The sequence below is a fragment of the Gopherus flavomarginatus genome, chromosome 23 (assembly GCF_025201925.1).
Source record: "Gopherus flavomarginatus isolate rGopFla2 chromosome 23, rGopFla2.mat.asm, whole genome shotgun sequence".
In the NCBI taxonomy this organism is placed as follows: Eukaryota; Metazoa; Chordata; order Testudines; family Testudinidae; genus Gopherus; species Gopherus flavomarginatus.
This window is the reverse complement of record NC_066639.1, coordinates 7034570-7047862: the sequence shown is the minus strand read 5'-3', so window position 1 is coordinate 7047862 and position 13293 is coordinate 7034570. Positions and strand designations below refer to the sequence as shown.

Below are 13293 nucleotides of genomic sequence, written 5' to 3'. Positions count from 1 at the left end.
CTGCATGTGACCTACAGCTTCCCACTGACAAAGCCCTTATCTATCAGAGACAAAATCCGCTTCTCTCAGCTGAGCCCTCCCCCTACAGAGCCCAGGACAACCCCGATCTAGCCATGACAGGGGTTCGGGCTTAATCTTCAGGGCCAAGCACGAAACCTTAAGCCGGGCTTGTTTCGCTCCCTTCCCACCTCAACCCAAGTGGCAGGGGAGAAACGGACGAGACGCACTGGCTGGAAGACGACTCCCTCCCACTTCTCTATAGCCTTCTGTGACGTTATTAATATGAACTGGGACCGCAGAGATCATTATTGCCACCACTGTTATATGTGTGCAGCAAATATTGTGCAAAGGTTGGCATGTGAGGTGTCTCCAGAGGAAGTGAAGGATAAATTCTATGAAGAACTAGATGCTCTGCTATCATCAGTGCACTGCACAGACAAGCTGATCCTGCTTGGCGATTTTAATGCAAGAGTTGGATGTGCGATGCCGCAGCCTGGGAAGGAGTCACTGGGAAAAATGGAGTGGGAAAGTGTAACAGCAATGGTCTGTTACTGCTGAAAACTTGTGCAGCACATGACCTTCTGATCACCAATACGGACTTCCGCCTCTCTACCCATAACAGAACTTCATGAATGCATCCCTGTTCCAAGCACTGGCATCTGATCGACTATGTCATCATCAGGAGAAGGGACAGACAAGATGTCAGGGTTACAAAAGCTATGTGCGGTGCTGACTGTTGGATGGATCACAGGCTCATAGAATCTAAAATGAAGCTCTGTATCATGTCGAAGAGACGACCATAAGGCTGCAAGGCTCTCAAAGAATTAACGTGTCGAAGCTGAAGAACAGCCACATCACTGAAAATCTAGTGGAAGACCTAGAGAATGAGCTTCCTGATCTTCGTATTGAGGATGACGCTGAGAAAGACTGGGAGCGATTCCACAACACTGTCCATACAGCTGCATCAAAGGTATTGGGGTCCTCCACACGCAGGCGGCAAGACTGGTTTGACTAAAATGATGTGGAAACCCAGGCCTTACTTGCTGAGAAGCACCGCCTGCATCATGCATATCAGAACTATCCACCCTCAGCGGCAAAGAAGACTGCCTTTATCAAAACTCACAGAACAGTACAGAACCGAATGTGCAAAATGTGAGACTTGTGGCTGAGCGTCAAAGCAGGTGAAATACAGGCGTACGCAGACAGGAACGACTATAAGCAGTTCTATGAAGCCCTCAATACACTCTATGGTCCACAGTCTTCTGGGAACTTTCCCCTCCTGAACTCTGATGGCACTGTGCTCCTTACAGAAAAGCCACAGATTCTCCAGAGATGGGCTGAACATTTTGAAGCAGTTCTCAGCTGCCCCTCAGTCATCAAAGATGAGGCCATTGAAAAGATGCCCCAGGCTGCTGCCAATGACTCCTTGGATGCTTCACCAGAAGAGGACGAAGTGAAGAAAGCCATCAACCAGTTGTCAAGCGGCAAAGCCCCAGGGTCAGATGCCATACCAGCAGAGGTGTACAAAGTCATTGGACCCATGTTGCTACGGAAACTCATTGAGCTGTTTCAGTCCTTCTGGAAGCAGGGATCCATTCCACAGGAATTTAGAGATGCGTCCATCGTGCACCTCTATAAGAGGAAGGGCAATCGCCAGGTATGCAACAATCACCGTGGAATCTCGCTGCTCTCTACAGCTGGGAAAGTTCTTGCACGGGTTCGGTTGAACCAATTGGTCGCTCACCTGGAGCAGGGCTTACTGCCAGAATCACAGTGTGGCTTCCGCAAGGGACGTGGGACTATTGACATGATCTTCGCTGCGCGTCAGCTACAGGAGAAATGTCAAGAGCAGAATCATGAACTCTACAAACTTTTGTGGACCTCACGAAAACATTCGACTTTGTCAGTCGCCAGGGCCTGTGGAGGATCATGTCAAAATTCGGCTGTCCAGACAGATTCATACAAATGGTACGTCAATTTCATCATGGTATGATGGCTCTTGTCCTGGATGACGGTGAAACATCTGAGGCCTTCCCAGTCACCAACGATATCAAACAAGGGTGTGTTTTAAGCACCCACTTTGTTCAGCATGATATTCTCTGCCACTCTGACTGATGCCTTTCAACACTGCACTGAAGGAGTAGGCCTGAAGTACAGAACCGATGGGAAACTATTCAATCTGAGGTGACTGTGTGCCATCACCAAGGTGAAGGAAACTGTATTTTGAGACTTTCTCTTTGCCGATGATTGTGCTCTGAATGCTAGTACAGAGCCAGAAATGCAAGCTAGTGTGGACAAGTTTTCATCTGCGTGCAACAACTTCGGTCTCACCATTAACATCAAGAAGACTGAGGTTATGCACCAGCCAGCTCCCTATGCTCCCTACTCAGAACCGTCCATCACTGTAAATGGACAGAGACTTCAGGTAGTGGACCACTTCATGTACCGGGCAGTACCCTTTCCCGAGCGGTGTCAATCGATGTTGAAGTAAACTGCCAAACTGCTAAAGCCAGCTCTGCATTTGGCCGATTGCGCTCCAACATCTGGGAACATCGAGGGATCAGCCTACCAACGAAGCTGAAGATCTACCAAGCAGTGGTGCTTCCACTCTGCTGTACGCCCGCAAGACGTGGACTGTTTATCGGAGTCATGCATGAAGGATTGATCGCTTCAACATTTCCTGTCTGCGAAAGCTTCTAAAAATCAGACAGCAGGACAAAGTGCCCAATACTGAAGTCCTTACCAGAGCCAGTCCGCCGTCAGTTCACACACTGCTGATGGGAGCCCAGACCAGATGGGCCGGACATGTTGTGAGAATGTCAGACGAGCGCATTCCTAAACAACTCTTCTACGGAGAACTCACCCAGGGAAAGTTCTCTCATGGAGGACAAAAGAAGCGGTTCAAGGACATGCTGAAGATCTCTCTGAAGTCCCTCAAGATCAACACTGCCACATGGGAAACCTTCGTACTGAACCGTCCAGCATGGCGCAGCCTCATTCAGACAGGCAGTAATACCTCTGAGGTGAGACGTACTGCTGAGGCTGAAAGAAAGCATGAGCTGTGCAAGTCCAGAGCTGCCTGCACATTATCAACAGTGCCATCACGTCTGTCCGATGTGTAACAGGACGTTCCATGCCCAAATTGGACTGATCAGTGATATTCGGACGCACAGAGTCCGGTCATCAAACGAATGAGTTGCTGAGGTCTTCATCGACAACGATGGATGAACATCATCATGTCAATAAAGTCACAGCAGGTGACACGGCACCAGTGAGACTGATATTGGAATACTGCCTCCAGTTTCGGTGTCTTCATTTGAAAAAGATGTTGTGAAATTGGGGCTGGGGCAGCAAAGAGCCAACAAATGTACTGAGGGTTGGAGAAAAATGCCTTCTAGTGAGCTATTGAACAAGCTCAACTTGTTTAGCATATCAAAAGAAGATTGAAAGGTGACTTCATTGAAGTGTTGAAGTGCCAGAATGGAGAGAAAAGATTAGATATTAAAGGGCTCTTTAATCGAGCAGAGAAAGGCATAACAAGACCCAATGGCTGGAAGATGAAAAGAGACAAATTCATATTACAAAAATGGTACTGGCACAAATATTCAAGAGCGAGAATGATTCACACAGGAACAAGCTACCAAGGAAAGTGGTGGATTCTCCATCTCTTGATGTCATTTCATGAAGACTAGATGCCTTTCTGGAATGTGTTTGCCCCCAAAGTAGCTATTGTGTCATACAGGAGGCCTGTGAAATGATCCAACCTCCGCTCCTGGGGAAGATGGCTGCTGCTTCCCTCAGGCTCTGGGGACACCTGCAGAGCCTTCTTCCTGAACATCCTCAGGAGCCTGGCCATGCTGGAACCCAGCGGGGAGCAGGCATGAATCTGTGGCCAAGGCAGCCTCTCGCTAACCAGCCTGTTTGGTCTCCACACATCCCTGCCCCAGCCAGAGCAGCTCCTCCTCCCGCCACCGGGGTGCAGGGAGTGCAGGCTACACACACTTGCATGATCTGCTCCCCTTCAGCGTTCCCCCTCCTCATCCCTGGGGCTGCAAGAACCGGGGAGTCTCGTCCATTTCGAGCACTAGGGTCAGTCACAAAGATCATCTGTCACTTTGGACAAGTAGCTCCCTCCTGCCAATCCAGGACACACTCACCCCCACCACACCCCGCCACCCAGGCTAGAGAAGGAACAGAACCCAGGAGTCTGGACTTCTCCTGGGAAACCATTCCCCACTTCAAAGTCCCTAGGCATAGCAAGGCCAGGGCCCCCTCATTTCCCATTGATTTCCATGCTCAGCAGCTCCCCGGGTCTGGCCCAGCTCAGAGACTCTCAGCCTGGGGAACAGTCTCCCACAAGGGAATTGCTGGGAGCCCCATTGCTGGGACCTTGCCAAACACACTGGAGATGGCTCTGGAGAAGCTCCTCCCAAGTCTGAGAGTGAGGAGTTCCTGGGGGCTGTTTGCAAATCCAATCTCCTTTGGGAGAGATTCTTTTCCCCTCTTTCTGCCTCTCGCCAGACAGACAGGGGATGCCACCGAGCAACCCTAACGCCACTCACTTGCTCTGGTGATGGAGCGATGGATGGAGGATGTTCAGTGTCATCCCTCACCCTTCTCCTCACTCTCCCAGTCCAAGGCAGACTGGAGAGAGGGATGGTGACCTGAGGAGTTACCCTGCCCAGCCAGCAGGCAGGGTGATGACACTGGGCGATCGGCTGGCTGGGAAAACAAGAGTCTGTCTTATTGCCAAGGAAAGGAGAAACTTGGCCATCAACAGGGGGTGCAGAACATCACCCTAGTGTGGGGGTGACAAGGCCTCCAGAATCCAGAAATTCCAGCACTTTACACACCTTCCCGGAGCCTCCCAATCCCCCTGGGCTCTTGGGACTGCAACCCCAACCCTACTAATTTGAAACAGGCCTGGGGAGGTGAAGCTACTGGCTCAGGGTCACACCAAGTGTCAGAAGGATGGATGGAACCCAGCATCCTTCTTTCCAGGTCCCTTCACTAACTGCACACTCCCTCTGGGGTTTCACTTCATCCCAGTCTAGAGAGATGGGCCCAGCCATGGAGTTTGGCTCTAGAAGACCAATTCTCCAATTTGTTAAGGGCGTTTTGAATTCCAATCCTGTGCTCCAAAGTGCTTGGTGTCATTTGCAAATTTTAGAAGCATGCTCTCCACTCCATTATCCAAGTCTGTAATGAAAATATTGAATAGTACCGGACCCGGGACTGACCCCTGCCGAACCCAACAGGTACACCCTCTCTGTTGGACACCCAAACATGGAGAAGGGCTCTTGGAATCTGGGCTTTCAACCAGCTCTGCACCCACATCACATTGAATGTGTCTAGACCGCATTTCCCTCATTTGCTTGTGAGACTGCCCTATAGGACTGTGTCAAAAGCCTCAGTAACACTAAGATATATCCCATCTAATGTTTACCCACCTCTAACAGGCCCAGAACCCTTCCAAAGAAGGAAAAAGGATTGATTTGGAATGATCTATTCTTGACAAACCCATGCTCACTCGTCCTAAGAACCAAGGTATCCTGTACGTGCCGCAACAAACTGATTGTTTAAGGATCTATTCCAGTATCTTTCCAGCTATGGAAGTGAGGCTAGCTAGTCTGTAAGTCTCGGAGGTCTCTTTGTTCCCCTTTTAAAAATATGTCCTGTCTTGTTCATGAATGGGAAGGTGTTCTTTTTCAGGGATCTCGGACGAGAACCGAAGCACAACACCTGGTTTGTTAAGGCCACAAAAACAGAGGCAGGAACCTCTTCTCTCCTGCTGGCAAAGAACCCCAGGTACTTAAGAGACAGGGACTCACATTCCTGAATGGGCTTTAAAAAAGGCAGTGGTTAAAAAGTTTGGCCCCGACCATTTCTTGTTTCCACAGATTAGATATTTTAGCAAACTTTAGAATTCCTTGGTGCTAAACACCGTGAAACTCCCCTTTCTCCTTCACAGAGGGCTTTAACGCCCCTTATCTCACTCAGGCTCACGACTGCCCAGAGTTCGAGAATTGTCCTTCTGCCCATTGGACAGATGGGGAGGAGCCTGAGGTCCAGAGAAGGGAAGTGGCCTACCCAAGGGGCTACACAGAAAGACAGTGGCAGAGCCAGAAAGAGAAGCCACCAGTCCTGACTCTTGTTCTAACAAACAGCAAACTCCCCCAGAGGCAGGGATAGAGCCCAGGAATCGAGATAGTGGGGAAATTTCATTGAAACCATTTCAGTCAGAAAATCCCCTTCAGACTAAACCAGTTTGTTTCTCAAAATCAAAACAAGTGAGATGAAAGTTCTTTGCAAAAATATTTTGTTGCAAAACAAAAGCATCTCCTGTTTGTCAGAGTGTGTTAAATTGTCTCGTCGCAAACAAGGAGGAGACACTTAGATCTCAAAAATTAGAAAAGATGCTTCAATCTGAGCTAAATAGTTGCTGCTCTTAATTTCAAAATAAAAAAATACAAATGAAAAAGACTATTTCAGCTATTCTATTATGTCATAATCTGCTCTGAGTAAATGTGATAGGACACCTCATATTACACACTACTCCTAGTGACACTCTTCAATGGATCCCCATCCTCCACCCACCGTGAGATAGGTAGGAGCAGATCATTAGTATCCCTACTTGAAAGAGGGAGAAGCTAAGGCTGAGAAAGGAGAATTGACTTGTCTTAGGTCACACAGCCAGCCAGTGGCAGAGTTGGGAACAGGACCCAAGAGCCCTGATTTTCAAACTAAGCATCAGATCATGAATTTCAAACACTGAATGACTTGAGTAAAGTGTTCTCAAATGAACTGCAGACCAACAACAGTGCAGATTAATTATTCAGCATGTATTTGAGAACTGCAATGTTAGAGAGAACCATGAACTGCTCAGATACAGTTAATGCAGAAAGCAGCAAAATTTGTCAAACGTATGACTGGTTATGACTTATTTACTTGGTTTTAAAAGAGAAGAACAAGGACCTGAGTCTCCTCCGTGTCAATAACCCCCTGCTCAGCCAATCAGGGTAGAGACTGAGGATGGGAGGCCGAGGATTCTCATCAGAGAGCCCAAAGGATGGCCCAGGTCACGGGTGGGGTCACTGCCAGAGCACTATTTCAGCCTCACATTTTTGGGTAGACCTCCCACAGTGGGAGCTGCCAAGTACTCCCCTGCAACACACACACACACAGACACACACACCTTCTGGTGTTGGGAGGGGAAGAGGAGAAAGGACAAAAGAAGGAAGAGACAAAGGGAAAGGAGGGAGAGAGGGATGGAGGAAAAGGTGTAACAAAAAGGACAAACCCTATTGTCCCCAGTGTTTCTAAGGGACAAAATCCCAGGTGCAGAATAAAATTCGGCCTCCTTAAGCTCGTGATTTCCATGCCTAGAATTCAACTGTCACCAGATGGATCAGACTGAACAGGTTTCAAACCTCAAGGAGGCTCTTACCTTCTAAACAGAGAGGGCTGTTTTCTAGTAAAATCAGGAAAAGGGAAGGGGAAAACTCGAAAGAGGTTCCTCCTGGCGCTCATATCCGTGAACCCGAATCCTCTCTCAGTCCTCAAAGACAGACCTGGAGAAGGAGACTTGCTGAAGTAAAGCCACATGGGTCTCTAAGGTTTCCCTGGCTCCTCGCCCCTTTCCTGCATGGCTGATGTCAGCATCACTCTGTGAGGTCACCACCTCCCCACCACCTTTGACCAATAGTGTGAGGTCCTGCAAAAGGCCTTTGTGATGTCACTGCCATATCCCTCCCTTGCTGTGCTAATGTCCTGCCCCTGGCCAGGCACTTTGGAGGTTTGAGCTACTCTCTGTGGATCACCCCACTCAAGGAGCGTTCGTTCTAGGCAGCAAGCCGGCTAGACAGGAAAACATCAGACGCTGCTTCCAATGCTACACTCAGTTTTTCAGAAATTAGTCGACTTTATGGCCGGAAGAGACAAGTAGAGCATCTAATCTGACCCCCTGCATATCACAGGCCTCCTGTGTGACACAATAGCTACTTTTGGGGCAAACACATTCCGGAAAGGCATCTAGTCTTCATTAAATGACATCAGGAGATGGAGAATCCATCACTTTCCTTGGTACATTGTTCCTGTGGTGAATCATCCTTGCTGTTGAATATTTGTGTCTTATTTGTAATATGAATTTGTCTCTTTTCACCTTCCAGCCATTGGGTCTTGTTATGCCTTTCTCTGCTCGATTAAAGAGCCTTTCATACCCAATCTTTTCCCTCCATTAAAACCATTCAACACTTCAGTGAAGTCACCTTTCAGTCTTCTTTTGATAAGCTAAACAGGTTGAGCTCGTTCAATAGCTCACTAGAAGGTATTTTTCTCCAACCTTCAGAATATTTGTTGGCTCTTTGGTCATCAGACTCCTGAACTGCAGCTGGATGTGGCTCTTGTTCTTCTGCACAGCACAGCTCCTGGAGAAGAGGGATCTGCAAATGTACATTCTTATGATACCTTTGTTTAATTGATGAAAACATAAACTAGACATTTAGAGGACTGGAACTGATTTCAGCTGATGGACAGCTTTGCTAGGTTTTTATGCATATGGACAGCAAAATGTTGAGTGTTTACATTCATATCAAGCATCCCTGTATAGTGGAACTCCTGAACATAATGAAGAATGGAAATGAAAATGTTTTCCTTTTTTTAAAAAAAAAGAAAGAAGGTTAAAAGAGAACACAGAGGTTTGAACCAAGGACCAATTGAGCTGTAGTTAAGTACTCTACTACCAAGCTATACACCTATGACAACAGGAGTATAGAATTGTGATCTCCAGGACTTTGATGGACAGACCTTGCTCATCAAGCTCCTTTGCCATTCGCAGACCACAGGGTGTTTTAAAAATGGGGTTTCATTAAACTTCTTAAATGTGGTAAACTCCACAGCTTGCACACCCACCAATATAGCTTCTCCCACTGACATAGCTGCCACCTTTTGGGGAAGTGGATTAACTACACCCACAGGAAAAAACTCTCCAATCAGCATAGAGCAGTGGTTCTCAAACTGTGAGTCAGGACCCCAAAGTGGGTCATAACCCTGTTTTAATGGGGTCACCAGGGCTGGGATTAGACTTGTTGGGGTCTGGGGCTGAAGCCAAAAGTCTGAGCCCCACCACCCAGGGCTGAATCCCTTAAGCTCTGGTTTTGCCTTCCCCCAACTGGGGCTGGGCTTAGTCTCCCCTGCTTCTACCCAGTGGGGAGGGGCTTGGTCCCTTTTTCCAGGGCTACGTAGTAAGTTTTTTTTGGCAGAAGCGGTGTGTAGTGAAAGGAAGTTTGATAAACCCTGGCATAGAGCCTCTGAATATGTCTAGACTTGGCTCCCTGTGGCACTGTGGGTGATCAGACACTGAAAGTACAGCCATGAAGACACCACACACCAGCCTTGCCTAGCAGGCAAAAATCAAACCTCCCCAGAAAGACATCCAGTGTTTTTTAACCCATCTCCCTAAGCACTCAGCCACAACCACTTAACAAAGGGGCTTTTCTACACTATGGTTCTGGTCTTACTGAAGGGTCATTTCCAATTGTTTGCTCAGACCAGCATTAGGGGAAATGGTGCCCTGGGCAAAGCTTGTACTTTGGCACTTCCCCATTGCCCCTGGATGATCCCCACTCCCCCTTTACCGCTAGCTCCTGCACTCCCAACCCTTGCACCTCCTTCTCCCCTAACTCTTGCCCCCACCTGTGCTGCCTTTGCCCTTAACTCCCTGTGCCACCAGCCATGACCCTCTCCTGCAGCCCCTTCACATGGTTCCAGTGCTGGGGGCCCCGCACTTGTTCTCCCTTTCCCTGGGCTTTGGCATCACTAGCCCCTGATTAGTGAGTAGGGTTCAGTGGTCCCCAAAATGTGGGGCATAACTCCTAGGGGGACACAGAGGAACCTTCATGGGGGCACCTCAGGGCCTGAGCCAGCCCCCATGGAGGGAGCACCACTCAGCCCAACTCTGTCCCAGCTCTTCCCCAACCCCACCCTCAGCCTGGGCCTCTGGCTCCCAGCTTGGCCTGGACTTCCTTACCTCTTTCTGCACCCCTCTCCCCAGCAAGCAACAGCCCCACTCCCAGCCTCAGTTCTTGACTCTGGCTTCCGAGGGTCCACAGCCATGCATAAGAGGGCACAGTGTGAAATATTTGGGGACCACTGTTCTAGGATGATGTTCTCAATCACTTCTATGCAGCCCAATAAAGGCTATTCCTCACCCACCTACCCCTCCATCAGGACCGGCTAGGTATGTTCTGCTGCTCTTCACTCATGCAGGAAGGATAATAACATTTCATTCCACTCAATCCTAAAGTGATTTGTAACCAGCCAACACCGGTCCTTTTAGGAAAGTGGCCCCATCATGCTGCATCGCTAGGCAGAGTAGGTGTGTCTATGCAAACACAGTCTGTTCCTGAAGTCTTTCCCCCAGCTCCTAACTAGATGTGAGGAGGGAGCTCAATCAGCCCCTGCTTCCGCTTAATATTTAAAAAGTCCATATTGTCCCTATCTCTGCTGGCCTTAGATTTCTCCTACTGTCTCTTTCTTGACAGCTCAGATGAAATAGTCAAGTGGTTAAAGTGGTAGACTGCTAATCTATTGTTCTCTGCATGCATAGGTTCAAATCCCCTTCTTTTGGGATGCATTTAGTCTTCACTCCTCCTTTATAGACAACCATCTCCCCCTTTGCTACAATGACAAACCAAACAATGTTGCTTCTTGCAAACAAAAACCTTCTTAGAAACTCAGACCCCCCCCGATTTAAATAAAATGTCTAAATCCCAGATTTCTAAATAAATAAATAAATAAAATCTCTAGTCCTGTATTTCTTAGTTTTTGTCTCGAAAGGTAACATCCTCATCATCTCCCCCAAACACGCTGGGAGCCGCCCAAATTATTAAAATACCCTCAACTCGAGCAAAGCCAGAACAGTGAACCAGAGCTAGTGTCTAGGCCAAGCTGTTCTGAAGGAGGCAACTCAAACATTATCTCCCCGCTTCCCTTGGCAAGCTCTGACTGAGAAAACAAAATTCCCCAAACTGAAAAATTTTGCTGAAAAACCAATACTAGTCTGTTTGGGGACTTTGGTTTGAAAGTATTATTATTATTCTCTTCTGATTTCTGAATCAGTTCAGTCTTTGTCCTCCAGGTGTGTTTCCAGCTGTTGAGTTGTGGGGAAGAGAGGCCAAGTCATGATGTCTCTTCCCCTCTTTCATAGTTTCATCTAACTTGCTAGGAAGCTCCTTTGCTACCATGTGAGTCAAGCAGTGTCCATTGTCTCTGTGCTATCTTGGAGAAGCCTGCATTGTACACGGTTCCTGGGATAGTCCTTGGGAGTGTGGATACCTTCAATGGGACAGCAGCGAGTCTGGCTCCTCCCTTGTCGCACCTGAAAGGCTGGTGGGGGGCATTTCTCAACCTCATAACATATCTCAGTAATGCACACAGAGCAAAACTTCATAACTTCCCAACCAATGCGAGCACACACAGTCCAACAAAATATTAATGTTCAACAGATCAAGACTTTTGAAATGATACCTCACCAGGCAGACTTTGTACAAACCATGTCATCATTATATGAGAGTGGTGAATATGGAGCTTCCAGGTGCTGCTCTGAGCACAGTGTGCCACACCTGGGCTTCCATTGCAATGGAGACGTACCCTTGGAGTCCATCTCTCCTGGGATAAAGATGGCAGCAGGGCTGACCTGGGTCATCTGACTTGGGATCCTGGATGTAAAGCTGAGGGGCTAAAAACTGTGGTGCAGATATTTGTGTTCACAGTGAAGCCTGAGTTCAGAAACCCTCGCCCCTCATGGGGCCTCAGAGGTTGGGCTCAAGCCCATATGTCTGCATTGTAATTTTACAGCGGTTGGGAGGGAGTTTAGGAAGTAGAAATGGTAAAACCACATTGAGGGAACTGGACCACTGACCTATCAGCTCTCAACACCCAAACTTTCAGTCACTCTATTATCAATGCCTTTGAGTGTAATTTAAACAGTAGGTCCACCTAGCTCTGAATCTTGTCTTCTGACAGTAGCCAATACCAGGTGCCCCAAAAGCCACTCCCCCAAGCACTACTGGGAGTTGAACCCAGGATCTTCTGTTTACAAAACAGGTACTTTAACCAACTAAGCCATGGTGCCTGCTGTTATTTAATGCATATGTGCTCACACCTGACTCTCTGACAAGTCCCACTGGGCCCTGACAAGCGTTGCTCGTGTTTGGCTTCTGTAAAGCAGAGGAGCAGGTGAAGTTTTGCTCCCAAGGTGTGTGTGTGATTCTTTGGCCAGGTCTACGCTACAAAATTAGGTTGGTGTAATTACATTACTTAGGCTGGCAATGCAGTTATATCAACCTAATCCCAGTGTAGATAGCGACTCAGCTGTTAGAACTTTCTGGAGCTATGAAAGGGGAGGGGCCCAGCCTCTGTAGCAGGAATGCAGGGCAGGTGAGTTCACGGCAGACTTTATGGGATGCTGGTGGAGGCCAGTTATGGTGATATAATGACCAGCAGCATTTACACTGACAATTTGTCGCTTTAAGTTTGCTGCAAAAAGCTCTAGGCCTCTCGTTGAGGTGGTTTTATTTTGTCACCAAAACAGGGCAGTTTTGTCACCAGACGTGGCATTGCAGTGTGTACACCAGCCACAAGCTGCCGACCGAGGGAGTGTTGTGTGTTTTTCACACACCTGAGCAATATAATGATGATGAAGTAACTTTGTAGTGCAGACCTGGCCAAAGATTCACACACACACACAACTTGCAAGGAAAACGTCACCTGCTCCTCTGCTTTGCAGAATCCAAACACATGCAAAGCTTGTCAGGCCCTGGTGGGGAATGGCAGAGAGTCAGGTGTGAGCAGACAGTGTATTTTAGCCACAGGAAGGTACTATAGCTTAGCTGGCTAAAGCAGCTGCCTTGTAAACAGGAGGTTCTGGGTTCAACTCTCAATGATGCCTTGTTGAATAACTCTTGGGGCACCTGGTATTGGCTACTGTCAGAGGACAAAACACAGAGCTAGATGGGCTTTTGGTCCAGCCCAGTATGGCTGTTCTTATGGTTTAAATTACACTCACAGGCACTGACAATAGAGTTACTGAAAGTTTGGGAGTTAAGAGCTGATAGGTCAGTGTTCCAAGCTCTTTGCAGATGACCCCATCCCTCTGGGACAGGGGCAGGTCTGGGCTCTCACACCAAATGGCACATTGTGGCTGACAGAATCTGAGGGCAGCTCATTTAGTTTCCAGTGAGGATTGAGTCCTGCTTCGTGCACCGTGTGTGAGAATGAAAATCCTAAACCACC

The 13293-nt window shown here is 48.0% G+C and overlaps 1 protein-coding gene and 1 non-coding gene across 2 annotated transcripts in view; both read right to left on the bottom strand.

Annotated features, from left to right (window-relative positions):
• The window catches only part of LOC127039732 (zinc finger protein 345-like), a gene marked incomplete at its 5' end in the record, with an annotated part of 237333 nt that overhangs the window by 66721 nt on the left and 157319 nt on the right, over positions 1-13293 (bottom strand). The window lies entirely within an intron of this gene.
• Positions 12060-12133, bottom strand: TRNAT-UGU (transfer RNA threonine (anticodon UGU)). The gene has a single exon. It is a non-coding gene; the product is annotated as a tRNA-Thr (tRNA).